The sequence below is a fragment of the Crocodylus porosus genome, unplaced genomic scaffold, assembly GCF_001723895.1.
Source record: "Crocodylus porosus isolate Cpor-Errol unplaced genomic scaffold, CroPor_comp1, whole genome shotgun sequence".
NCBI classification, from domain to species: Eukaryota; Metazoa; Chordata; order Crocodylia; family Crocodylidae; genus Crocodylus; species Crocodylus porosus.
Window position 1 is genome coordinate 7655217 of NW_017728921.1, and position 14075 is coordinate 7669291.

Below are 14075 nucleotides of genomic sequence, written 5' to 3' on the forward strand. Positions count from 1 at the left end.
TTCGTTGAACTTTGATTGTCTTTGACTCCGATTTATACAGGATAGGCACCATTAAGTCGGTCCTCTGGGTTGGTTAAGGAATACATCAATCCATTTCTTTTTCCTTATCTCTACTCCAAAGTAATTGCTCTAAGTCAAATTGCTTTAAGTCAAATCATCTGTCAACACTGCATACAGAGCCGCTTCTCATTAATACTAAGGTCCGTTGGTAGACATAGACGTATAAAGGGATGTTAAAGTGGGAGTAAATGAGGCTTTAACCTATTTTAAGGCCCCTTTAAACTACCAGAGGGGTGTAAATTAGCATTAAGGTAACTGTGGATGAAACCCTGTATTTAACCCACTTACAAGGGTGGCCAGTCTGTAAAAAAGAGCTGCCTTATGGTAACCATCAGACAACCGTCAGCTGAAAAGGGAGAAGTCTGAGCTTTGAAGGTGTGTGTGCCAATAGCAGCCAGCCAAAGAAGTTGCGACAAGCAGATTCAGTTACCAAATATCACTGCTTAAGGTAAATCTGTGGTATAAAAAAAATCACACGATCCTCTATCAGTTGTTTGATGTTGAGTAAGTTGGCCAGAGATCAAGGTCAGGGAATGACTATCTTGTGACGGGGGACTGGTATTTTCTCAGCACGTTCTCTAATTAGCTCTCCACTCCCAGAAAGAGCGGAGAATTATCTTGACAAACTTCTTGTCCACCCAAATCCCATGTTTTGTGGATGCCTTCCAGCTCCTTTGAAGGCTGGATTATGCCAATCTGTTCCATGCGTTTGTTTGTGATGGGAATTTCATAGCCGGCAATCATTATCAGACATACAGCTGTTTCAAAACTAGTCACTGAGTCACACATCCACTGCTTGTCCATAGTTTAAGGAAAAAGAAAAAAAAACTGTAACGAAGTACAAGACTGATTGCCTAGAAAATCTGGCAGGATCCAATCAGTTCCTGCTTTTAAATCAAAGCTATTTCACAGATAGCATGTATGAGGTAGGAATTTTAATTCTGTTCAACAAGAGGTTCAGTTGCAGAAAGTGTGAATACTTCGAAGCGCAAAAAATGACATTGAACCTGATCCTGCAAGGCTAACTCGCATAAGTATTCCTCACTTGTGCCGCTGGCCCCATAGATTTTAATGGTACTAGTTACTTCGGGCTGAAGTGCTACATGCTTGTTGAATGAGTAAGCCATCCCCTTACATAAAAGGCATACCCAGATTTTGCATCCAAGGTACACACACTTCCTTACTTTCCCTTGTAGCAGATTAAGAGGGGGGGAAAGGCTGAGCTGTGGCTCATCCTTTATTTGCTGGTCAGTACAGCTAAATCAGACTGGACTAGGGCTGTTGCAATACTACACATTGCTTTCTCTCCTGTATCTCCCTAGAAGCAGCAATGAATTTTGCCTCCTTAAGCTAAAATGGCTCACTTGGACACTCTTGGGATGGTGCCAGGGATGCATAACCCCTTACAGTAGATTATTTTCTTGTGATAAAATCTGATCCACTGGCTTCACTGGTTTCACTTGCATAAATTGGAGCTGAAAGGGTGGGTCTAAAGAAGAGATGCTATGTTTTAAGAGTTTTTTTCAGTGATTTTTTTTTCGAACTATGCATTGTCATAAACACACAACCGCGCTCAAAAGATAAAACCGATGACTCCCCTGTAAAGAACTGTAAAACTTTTACAATAATTCCCAGCCTCCTCTGGCTCATCTATAAAACAATCCTTCAGTTATATTATGCATTTTAAACCTCTGCAGGGGACACATCAGACTGCGTACTTGGTATTGTTTATATTTAGCTACGTTGAGGTGATAAGAAAGATGATCCTTATCCCCAACTTCCTTGTGAGTTATGTAGTTTCCCTAGACACTCAGCACCTAACAGGATTAGACCCTGTTTTAATCTCACTTCAAATTACAGTCATTTGGGAGGCTAGCAAAAACTTTTTAGGGGTGATCAGAACTGAGGGAGTATTATTCATATTATTCTATCATTTTATATAATAATACCTTTAGCTTCCCTCTATAGCCCATTCTTTCTTAACCGCATCATCTCGTACATTCATGTCCCTGTTTTTATGCCAAACTGAAGAAAAGTATTTCAAAGGCTTTTCAACCTAAGTCAACGAAGTACTATGGAGTGAAATCTGCGATCAGCCTGGCAAAGAGCTGTTTCTTAAAAGAAATGTCAAACTACCCGGTTCTTGGTGAAATACTTAAACGGTGTAGCCCGTTGTCCCAGTCCCGCAACCCGTAGCTAGTGGCCACACTGGTTGCTCCTCTCTAAGATACATCACTAGAAGCACACACTTAACTCAGTGGGTAGCGCTTTGCCTTGCAGTATCTGGCCTGAACAGTTCGATGTCTCATCTTTACCTTAGCTTTTTGATTTTATCTCATGATGACGTTCCTAAATCCCTTGAACTGCATTTTCACTGTGGCTGTAATGCTGCTATACAGTAAATGCACACACTGCTTTCCAACCTGGAGGTGCTAGTGTTTTGTTTCCATTTACAATGTAGTCTCTGCGTACGGACACGGAGTAAACTTCTACCCTGACTGGGAGCGTCATGGATCAAGTAAAGTCCATCCCCAACAGGCAGGACCTTAGCATAATGAGGTTTCACCCAAATGTTTTGCATACTAAACGGCATGAAATTCAATTTATCGACCTCGGAAAAATGAGGGGTGAGTTAATGCTTTGGGGATTTGACTTTACGGGTCCATGGCTTCAATATCTGAGGTTTATACCACTAAGCAAGCCTGCCCAATGGCTAGATAGTAGGAGCAGGGGTATTTTATCTGAGCTATTATCTGATAAAAAGGGTGTGGGAATACAGGAAAAGGCTGGCTAATTAGTAGTACATGCCGTTGCGTGCACACTTTATAGCACTGACCAGCATGTAGGCACTTAGGTAAAAAAAGAAGGAAATCAGGGAGAATATCTTTACTGAGAGAATCATTACGATGCAGAACGGGGAAGGTGGGGGGGAAGTCTGTTCAGTAAAGGAAAAGAACTGATTAAGACAACTCTCTCCGTTGTCAATCGCGTTTTTCTCTGACAGCCAATTCTAGACGTTATTGGAGTAGTTCTGTACTAATCTGCTACCATATCTATCAGGTCAGGCCCTCATCTGTCTTATACGAATGCAGCTTCAGGAGAGATTTGCCAGGGGAAATTTGGCAGCTTGCAACAGAGGGTCTGGCCCAACATCTATTTTTTTTCCAGCATGAAACAAGTTACAGTATTTTCCATCTCTGACAATTGAAATTCACTCCCACCACCCAGGAAAAAGCAAGCCAGTTCTGCTAGCTGGAGCTGGAAAAAGTAGCCATCCACTATAAACCCTGAATTTCACTCTGTTAATGTGCAATGAAACAGGCTGACGTGCCATAGCTGTGTCTCCCCCACCATGGAAGCCAGGCAGAAAACAATTACTGCTGTTAACAGAGTGTGATAGTTTTCTCTTCCCGGCTAATTAAGTGGAGAGCATTTGCTGGGATTTGGTGCTTCAGTTTAAACGGGAGGTTGGAACGGCGTAGGGTGTCTTTACGGTTTCCATGACAGACCATTTTTCTGCATGTAATCCATTACTGCAAATCCGAACAATAATTTAGAGCAGCGATAATCCTCTGTACCATTGACCCTGAAGATCTTTACAGCAACAGAAACGAGATCAAAGGACAAACAGACTGTCTTTTAATCCCTCTAAGTGTGAGTTCAACCTAATCTTACATTTTTGTCTGTTAAGTCTCTGCAAATCTGCTTTTAACTTTGTTTAACATTTATTATCCTTTTTCATGCTCTAATTTTGCAGAAAAATACTGTGTGAGACTAGGAGCACATTTAAATATTTCTCCAGGGGAGTGGTGTTTCTCATACAAAATGCTGGTTTCTTCTGCCAGCTATTGGGGTTAGAAGTAGGTGGACCCAAGAAGCATATGTGGGACATAAGAAGGGGGATAAATGAGGTGCACAAAGACTCCCAGGAATTAGCCATCTCCTGCTTTCATCAGTAGAGAACCTAAATAACAATTATGAAAAACATTTCAAAATAGGACATTAATGGGCAACAATTTTCCATCACAAAAGTGTACTTTGGGTAAATGAAACCAGGAGGGGACTGTGTAGTCTGATGGTCATTTCAAAAAACCCCCAAAACTAGAATGCATGTTTATAATTGGGGGCTATGACTGTATAAGCACATTATCCTGTTGCTCTTAGAGGCTCTTACTATTTATATACAATGATCAGGTCTAAGAACTTGTCACCTACCTTATGTAGATAAAACATGGGTCTGATCCATGGCCCAGTGAAGTCAATGGCAAGACTTGCATTGACTTCAAGGGCTTTAGAATAGGATCTGTTGCTGGGTTTTCTATAAAGGGGGAACCAAAGAATAAAAGAAACACTGAGATAAAGTAACCTCGGGGGGCAAAACTGAGACCTTACGGGGGAGCTTGCGCAAAGCCTGCTCCTTCTGACAGCCAAGCACTTCTGTACAAGTCCAGGGAGTAACTTAAGTACCCACCCAGCTACTGAAGTGCTTTGGCTGAATCAGGAACACAGTTAGCTTTGCCTTCTAGCAACTGGCAGTGTATCAGCATTTGTCCAATGATGACCACAAATAAGGAACACTAACACCTCCTCCCTTTTTGAAGTATTTTAAATCATAGGCCCCCATTCCTCCGAAAATACCTCGAGTCGGGGATAAGGAGCCTGCTAAAGTCACTGCATAACAAGATTCCTAACAACACGCAGGCAGTTCAGCATAAAGCTGTCAGTCCTTTTATATTTCCTTGTATTCCCCCACCCCGTCCTCACATTCGATCAAGAAGCTCATATGCACGTCCAGCTCTGTCTCAATTCTGAGATAAACACCATTTTTTAAAAAAAAATCTGAAGCAAGGCTGGCTCAGCTAATGGATCAACCTTTTGGTGCTAATTTGCAGAGTTCAACCCCTTCACTACAAGTGACTTACAAGAGCGCTTGCAGCTTGAGGGCTCAGGCCCTTATGCAGGGCAGCACGCAAACACATTCAAAAGGACTTCAAAGGGGTGTAAACACACTCTTAAAGTTAAGCCAGTGTCCATGTGCTGCTCTGACTAGAGAGCTTCCCTAAATTTTGCTCTCCTTATAAAGCACTCTACTTAAAACCAGCATTGGTTAACCACTAGTGTATTAATAAACAGTTTAGGGCTTAAGGTAGCTCACTTGGATCCCAGGAGGTTATTATATGACTGCTGTTTTGGTTTCTGCTGGTGCTACTAAGCTCTTAAGAGCCCACATTACAGATAAAACAAGGTGTCAGAGCAAAGAAGGGCTAAGTACAGATGGTCAAAACGCCCGAGGCTGAATCAATTCAATCTTCACAGGTTAGTCTAAGCTGCATAAATTGAACTGATAAGGGAGTGAACAGACATTCACTTGCCTGCAGTGGCCCAGGCCAGATGCTGGGGGCGCTACAGCACACTTACCTGCTTGGCTGGAGTGGACAGCTCGGGCTGTGGCTAGCCCATCCACTCTGTGGGGGGGAGGGGTTTGTGGGGGAGGTGCAAAGCATCTTGGGATGCTGAGGAACTGTGAGTTAACTTGAATCTAGAGGGGGTCTGGGACAGAAATTCAATAAACTGATTTAACCTAAATCAGTTTAACTTAAATCAGTTTAGGCTGATACTACATCCATCCAGGTTTATCTTAAACCGGTGTCAGCCATTTTGAAAGCAGTTTATGCACACTGATCTTCTGTTGTGTTACAGATTTGAACTGGTTTCAGATCACTTCTACCAGTTTGTGTGTAATTTCTGTCCCTAGCCAAAAAGACTTTCCCTGATATACCTGCCCATGTAACTGGACTTTGAATCCAGGTGTGTTTTAGTAAGCAAGTGTTGTAAAAACCTTTACTCCCCCCCAGGAGCAGTGTTGTAGAGAGAAGGCAGAATACACCTCTCTATAACTCCTGTATGCTGAATGGCTTAGGTGAGCTGTTCCAGGGGTGTCTTACTTAATGGCTACAAAGAGCAGCAATAAAATGACTAGCTCATTGGAGCAAAATGGTGCCGGCGCTTCTTAGGGCTACTTCTGGGATGGTGCAGCTCTTGTACTGCTCCGTGAGTAGGGCTTTGCCTGAAGTCACAATCTAGCCCTAAGAAACTGCTGCTCAGTCATATCAATAGCAATCATGGCAGCACACCAACCTCTCCAGACTGTTCCCATCCTAAAAACTGAAGTCCACTTGGCTCTGCACAGATAAGAAAGATGATCCCATTGTACTTTGTATGGTTTTGTTGACCAAGGTTTTCCACCTCGGTGGTAGCTAATATTCAGCACTCGTGTAAAATTAACACAAGCAAGTGTGTGCACACACACTCATCAATGAAGGGCAAAAGGCAACATGTAAAGATGTCACTTCAGAGCAAGGCAATGTTTGGCATCTTCTTCTAGTGATTCTCTCATTGACCTCCACCATGTGTAAATGGTATGAGACGACGATGATTCATTTTTAACCCAAACGTGTAGGATACTGGAGCCGAACGGGGAAACAAATTTTGTGCTCCATGAAACACTTAGGTTTAAAAAAAATCTATTTTGCAGATAAGACAAAATCGAAAAACTTTGAAGGCTTTTTCTGGGGAGAAGAAGGGAAAGAAGAAGAAATGGGGATGGGAGGGGACAGAGAAGGAAGTACCATTCTGAAATAGTAGGTCAGGACGTTCTGCTGCAATGTTTAAAAAACAACAACAAAAAATGCAAGAAATCCCCCTCCCCACCCCCCCAAAAAAACAAACAAACCCCAAAACCCTGTGCTCAGTTCCTCCTCTGCCTGATTGGATACAGTGACTTGAACCTGAATGTCCCACGCCCCAGATGGACTCTTCACCACTAGGCTACTGGCTACTCTGAAGGGACCATATGCTTGTGTGTCCTGTTTTGAGCAAAAAGTCCATCTCAAATTTGAGGTTTTTCTCAATGAAAGGTTCATCAAAACAATTATCTCCCCTCAAAAAAAGTTTGCTTTGCCAACCCAACATTTTCTGATCAAAAATATCGTTGCAAAATCCTCTTTTCTAATAAGCACAAAATTAGGAGTTTGGAATAAAGAAAGCTAAAAGGTGGAGGAAAGAAAAGCTCTCCTCTAAATATAAATGTCTGCAAAGACAGCTACAAAAATGCAACCCAAGTCCATTTATTCAAAAGCCAATTTTGCAATGAAAATCCACCTTTAAGCCTCAATATCCCTGGAGCTGGCTGGCATCGTTTCTTCATAAACAGCTATTCCTTCCTTCCCATTGGTATCTTGTCATATAGGGTCTTCTAATTGGCTTATCATGGGGTTTTTGCTGATTTTAAACGCAACTTCACTTAAAAAAAGTCTTGAAACCATACCAACTTTTTATGTTGCCCAGACTTGCGTATTTTGGGATATTGAAGGCTTTTGCCATTAAGCACTGCTCTTTGCTAATGTGTAGTTAATAACATAATGGAAAAGCTTTTAAACTGCTCTGAGGATTACATGGCTGTTTAATTGCTCGACTTCCTAATGGATATAATGCAGGATTTAATATTCTGCACTTTTGCATTACATACTAAGAGAAAAAAGGGACCTTTAACTGCTTGTGCTAAGAACAGCAGTAAATCAAGTTTAAGCTGATCAATGTCCTATATATTAACGCGAGCTAATGAAAGCTCCAGTGACTGTGCAGGGCAGGCTGTTGTGTCTCCCTATGGCTAAACATCTCAATGAAATTCTTAAAATCTAGATTAGATAAATGGGACCTTTTGGGTTTTGATTTCAACTGGCTAATCTTGTGTCTGAGGGCTGCTTGCCTGTGTGTAACGGGGTGCAGTTAAATGTAGAGCAGTGTGTATAATCATTGGATCTCTAATACATAGATCGGTGAGCTGGCATCAATGAACATAGCTCCATTGAAATGAATGGAGTTACCCTGGTTTCCACCGGTTGAGGAACTGGGGCGCAAGAATCATAGCTGAAAGTCTCTTTTAAATAGGTTCAGTCTCAGGAAAATATTAAGGATCAGATTATGCCGTCCATATTTACACTGAAATGCTTATTCCTCCAAGAGGGGTGGCCTTGTGAACGAAGGGCCAATAAATGGTAGGGTCTGTACAAACCATATCAAATTAAGTTTCCTCTCACTTCTTCCCTCCTTTGCAGCTGTTACTGTTATTCCACCTTTCACCCCAGTAAAGATGTGTAGCTATTTTATAGTTTGACACGTTCTGCGGTGGGTCTATGGCACAGGTATCAAACCACCAGGGAGCCCCTGATGGAAATGGCCCACATTCGCTTCCAATTAGGATGTAAAATAAATAATTGAGCTCAGCCCTATATAAATGAAGGGTTATTTCATTAGCATGCCTCACTTCAGTGCGCCTTCATCTCAGTCAAAAATGTATCTGCTGCAAGTGTAGCAGAACCAGATCCTAAGTCAAATACGAAGAGTAAGAAAAAACCGTCTGTCCTCAAGAAAGTTCAGAAGAAAGAGGACATTTGGTGGAAGTGGGGGATCGGAGGTATTAAGGCAAAACTGTTTTCAAAAAGAGCTTTGTCCGTAAGTCGAAGTCCACATTAGGAGCCTTAAAATGTAGGTGCCACTTGTACCGTGCCGCCCTGCTGCTAAGGACAGCAATACGTCGCCACTGCAATTGCCACAAATCCCAAAAGAATCTGAAGGAAAAAATAAGACTATATTCAGTTTTGTTTCATCTTTGCAGTGCTAAAGAAACATGCACTTCATTGCCTCTTGTGACAGCCGCAGCCCAATCCCTGCAGCAGGGAAGGCGCCGCAGGATACAAAGATCTGTATAAGCTCCTTGCGGACGTTATCAAAGATGTTATCCCACCGAAGGACATCAAGGTGAGACATCTCGTTGTCAAAGCCAGCCTGGAGGATACAACCAATCCTTCATGCAGCGTAACTTAATCCAGAATTTACTTCCTGGCTTTCTGGTGCCCACCTTATTTTTTTAAACCGCTGTAAATACATTTTTGGGTTTTTAGATCTGCTTTTCCCCCGCATTCAAAAGTATCACAATGGTTAAAGGAATAAAGATGGAGCGGCTGTATGTATACCCATCTTTTAGACCAACGTGACTTCTTTGGGAGGCAGAAGACGTACATGAGGGCTGACTGCTGTGACCACGCATGGCAATTTCTTTGCTTATTCGCTAGTGAGGTGAGGTGCTAGATGCTTACACGGGCATGGTATGCTAACCAGCAGGGCAGCCAGCGTCTCATCTTACTGGGGTGATAGGGAGGGAGATTTCTGTCCTTTTGCTCAGATGCAGAGACAAGGTCCTTAATGGAGCTCACAGGACAATTTGGATCCAACACTATTAGCACACTCCTTCGAAACCTCTTATAGAGGGAGTGACAGTGACTGGTGCATTCAGGACTTGGTAGGAATTTTTGCACAGCAAAACTGCAGAAGTCAATGACATTTAAAAAACCAAAACCTTATTAAAAATGTCAGTAGCCATTTGTCCTTTCCTGTTAGAAAACAACAACAGTTTCACTGCCATTGCTCCTCCTGGGCTATCCAGAATGGCAAATCAGACATGACAACTTCGAAGCATCACCTCCCGAAAAGCATTGCCTCAACTAGGCTCGCAAGGGCCTTTTGACGCTGAGAGCTGCACTGTGCTGCTGGTTCCCGAACGCCTTTAGATCTGCTTGTAATCTTCACTGCTGCAGAAGAGGCCCAGGAAGAGGAGAGAAGATGACAACCAGGTCAAGTGCAGGATCATTTCTCACCTCGTTCAAAAAACCACCACCCTTCACTTAAATGCACCAAAGAAGCCTTGCGTGAAGCAGTGTCTTGTGGTCAAAAAGATGACAGATGATTCCTTTCAGCTGTAACACTGCAGGGGCTTATTAGGGAGAACTACATGATCAGAATGACAGCAATATGGTTTCGGAAGGAGAACTTACTGAAGTACTCTGAAATGTAGCTCTGCAGCCTGGCTTGGACGGTAGGAACAATTCCTTTTTCAAGGCACTATTTTTATTCATTCTTGACTACTTGACAGTACCACATGTGCAATTTTGGGTTGTGATGTGGTTGCATTGCAATTTTTGCTACTGACCCTGAGGCTTCATTTGGGCCCATAAGTTCTAACTTGGGGACACAGCTCTGATGTCTTTAAGTTTAGCATAAAGCGCAGCAAGAGGTAGCAAGCAAGAGAGAAAAGGTTGAACAGCAGACAGGGATATAACGGAAAGTGCACATGGCTGCCGTGCCTCTAGCTTCAGTGCTTCTTCTTTCACCTGTCATTTTGAGTCACCATTAAGGGCACGGATTAAAGCATGGCTGAGAGAGATCTACCCAGAAGGCCAGTCCCTGGATGAAGTGAAAAATGGCAAGAAAAATGCATCAGGTAGGACTGCTATGCTCAGTTTGGCCATTCGGTAGGTCTCATTATTCAGTGGCACGAGGCTAAGTCCTCTCCTGAAATTCAGACTTTAAATGATGTGAGCAGCTCATCTGCAGAAGTGTGCAACAACAGCCATGGCCTCTGCTACTACACCAAAATGAAGCCCTGCCTGCAGAGGCAGTGCTGCAACTGTGTGAATGCCAGTAGCAACTCAACGCTACAGTCATAAGTTAAGCGGCATCAGAAGACAACGTTCACAAACAGAAGTGACCAGGTTTATAACCTTTTGGATTCCACAGAAATCTGGTGGGTACAACCAAGTAAACAGAAGACAGGGAAACAGTAACCAGAGAGTGTGGGAACATCCCTAGCTATCAGTAAAACATCCTTGATTTTTCTCTAATGAGGCAAGGTGCTTAGGACTTAAACTTAGCTGAGAGTACTGCACTGTAAAACCCTCAACCACTAATGAACCATCAGACCTGATAACAATACAAGATACTTCTTTAGCCTGCTAGGCAGTATTCGGCAGGTACTGCCGAGATCGTTTCTCTACTCAGTCAGCTGTCATATGGTATGTGCCGCTTTGCTTCGAATGCACAAAGAATTTCCCAAAATATGTTAAAAAGGAAAGAACATGGAAAGTTGCATGCGACTCGTGGAGGATTAAAACATGTTCCTTTGGCTATTGCAGGTGGGCTGACGTCATTAGGAATCTTGTCCCCCAGTTCCATGCCAAAGTTACTAAATCAACCAAACCTCACTACCAGTGCTTCCAAGAGCAGAAAGCTACATCTGATTAAACATAAATGATAATGATGCAACACGCATGCAAGGACAGATGCTCAAAAAAAGCACAGAAATGTCAAGCTTGTCTCAAACTTGCGCGGACTATAACGAGACAAGGGCAGTTTAACTCTGAAAAGTTGCATGGAGGCCTTCTGTATCTGTTGTCTACCAAGGGCTTCCATAACCAGTTCTTTTGATATAATGACCAATTCTGCTCCCTGGCATCTGAAAGCCTTTGACCTCGGTAACATCTGTGCAATCCTATTGCTTTCCAATAATTTAGGTTATTGCATGGGGGTGGTCATTGTTTTCAGCAAGTTCCTGCACTTGATTAACAATTCTGTTGATTAGGCACAATGTTAGCAATTTGTTTCATTAAAGGATTCCTGCTTGCTCTGCCATGGGGCAGTGGAATTAATGTAGCTAGCCGGATAAAACCCAGCACAGCAGGTGTAAATGATTTGAGGGATCAAGACCTCTGAAGGATGCATATTAATGAACGCTCAAACTGTCAATGTTTCACAACGCAGTGAACATAAATACAGGACTTTTAAACGCAGCAGATTAGATATGTATGTATTTATTTTGTGTAGGCTACTGTGCCATTAGAATATACTGAGTCCTTCAAGCTTGGATTATACAGTATGCTAACAATCCTTTGGGGAAACTTACCTGAATGCAATGAGCAAACCTGGATTCCAACCTTCCTTCTAAAACAGTTAGTGATGGATTTTCATTTGAGGCCTGCTACACTACTGTATGCCATCCACAAGATTAAGAAGCTATTGCCCCGCAAAATTTCAGAATCAAATTCTACCACCAAGCTTTCAAAAAGCGCAACTAAGTTGTGTCAGCTTCATAATGCCATAAATGGATTTGCGTTTTATTGCTGTGGCTCGGCTCCAAAGCCCAATGAACTGCAAAGTCTTTGCATCATTTATTCACTGGAACCGAGAGCAGAAGACAATGCTACAGACGAGATTTTTTTTCTTCAAAGCTCAGTCCCCCTTCCACAGTCTTTGGGGGACCAGCCTGTAAGAAATCTCGTTTGCTTTCCCAATGTAAAAGACACATTAAAAAGTCTTAATTCATATGACTAAACTGTGGAAATAGCATAAACAAATCTATTTGAGTCTGGAGTTAATTATGGCGCTCCAGCCGTCAAAAGATTCCTCTGAAGTGCTTACTGCATAAATTGAAGGTTGGGCATCCAAATTGAAATGTCATTTTTATTAGTCTTTGACACGCAGGGAAATAGCCTCTTCTCTTCTAGCCGCATGTACACATTAACTCCCATTAGTGCTAATGGGACTTCTGCACATACATCAAGTGGAGATTATACACCTTTGTAATATGCGTAATATTGCATTCGAGAACATCTGTTTTATGGCAGTTTAATAGGAATCATTCTAGCATGACATACTAGATAACATCTCCCAAACTAACCGTAGCCCACAGTGACTCATCTCAAACTGGTATGAACTCTGAGACAGGTTTTGCTATCAGTCCCATAGGTATAAAACTAGAATAACTCTCCAGAATGACCATCTCCTTCCACTTGCTGAAGAGCTCCTCCTGGAACCCCAGGATGGGTTTAGGGCACCAAGAAGCACAATGGACATGATCTTCACTGGTCACCAACTGCAGGAAAAGTGCTGGGAACACCAATAACCTCTCTACATGGCCTTCGTGGACCCCATGAAAGCTTTCAATTCTGTCAACCGAGACGTGCTGCAGAGGATGATTTTGAAATACAGATGCCCACCATTATTTACCTGCTCCATGACAGTATGCAAGCAGTGGTTCTCAGTCATGGATCTATCACGGACCCCACTGAGGTTAAGATGGGAGTTGAGCAAGGCTGCATCGTCGCTCCGACACTCATTAATTTTCCTTACTGCGATGCTACATCTGGCCACCAACCATCTGCCAGCCACAATGGAGCTAAACTGTCAAATGGATGGCAAGCTGTTTAATCTCAGCCAGCTCCAAGCCAAAACCAAAACCACCCTGACCTCAATCAGTCATTGAGTTCCCGTATGCTGATGATGCTGTAGTCGGTGCTCACTCAGGGGCAGACCGAGAAAACAGGTGTTTGAAGATCGCGACATGAGATCCAAAACCAAGTCCACGATTTATCAAGCAGTTGTGATCCCCGCCTTACTGTATGGAGCTGAGACATAGACAACGTACAGGAGACACCTCAAGTTGCTGGATAACTACCATCAACACTGCCCACAGAATATCCTTCAAATCCAGTGGGAAGACAGATGCACCACCATTAGCGTCCTCACGCAACCAAACACCACGAGCATCAAGGCGATGATCGTCTAACATCAGCTTCATGTTATCTGGATGTCTGACTCCAGACTCCTGAAGCAAGTTTTATTTTCCCAACTCAGTCAAGGCGTACGCTCAAGAGGAGGGCAGAGAAAGTGCTACAAGAACATCCTCAAGGCCAACTTGAAAAAAATACATCATCAACATCAACTCATAGGAGACTATTGCCCAGGATTGCCCCAAGTGGAGGAAGAGTCTCTTGTAAGGATCGCAGTACTTTGAAACTTCCTGACTACAATGGGAGAGAGAAAAGCAGGAGCGGCAGAAACAGTGTGTTGCAAATCAAATCAAGAACTCAGAGCCGCCCACCCTGCATGGAAATACATGCCCGAGTTGCAACAGAGTCTGTCGATCCCAGATCAGCCTTATCAGCCATGTTTGGACTCTCAGATAAAGCAATCATCCTTGACTGTGAGGATTACTGATGATAAGAATTGATATCTATTGATATCAGTGGACTCAGAAGTGATATTCAAATAAAGACTAAAGAGCGAGACAGAGAAGCAAGACCTCAGGTACATGCCATATGACATAAACCTTTACCTGAGTT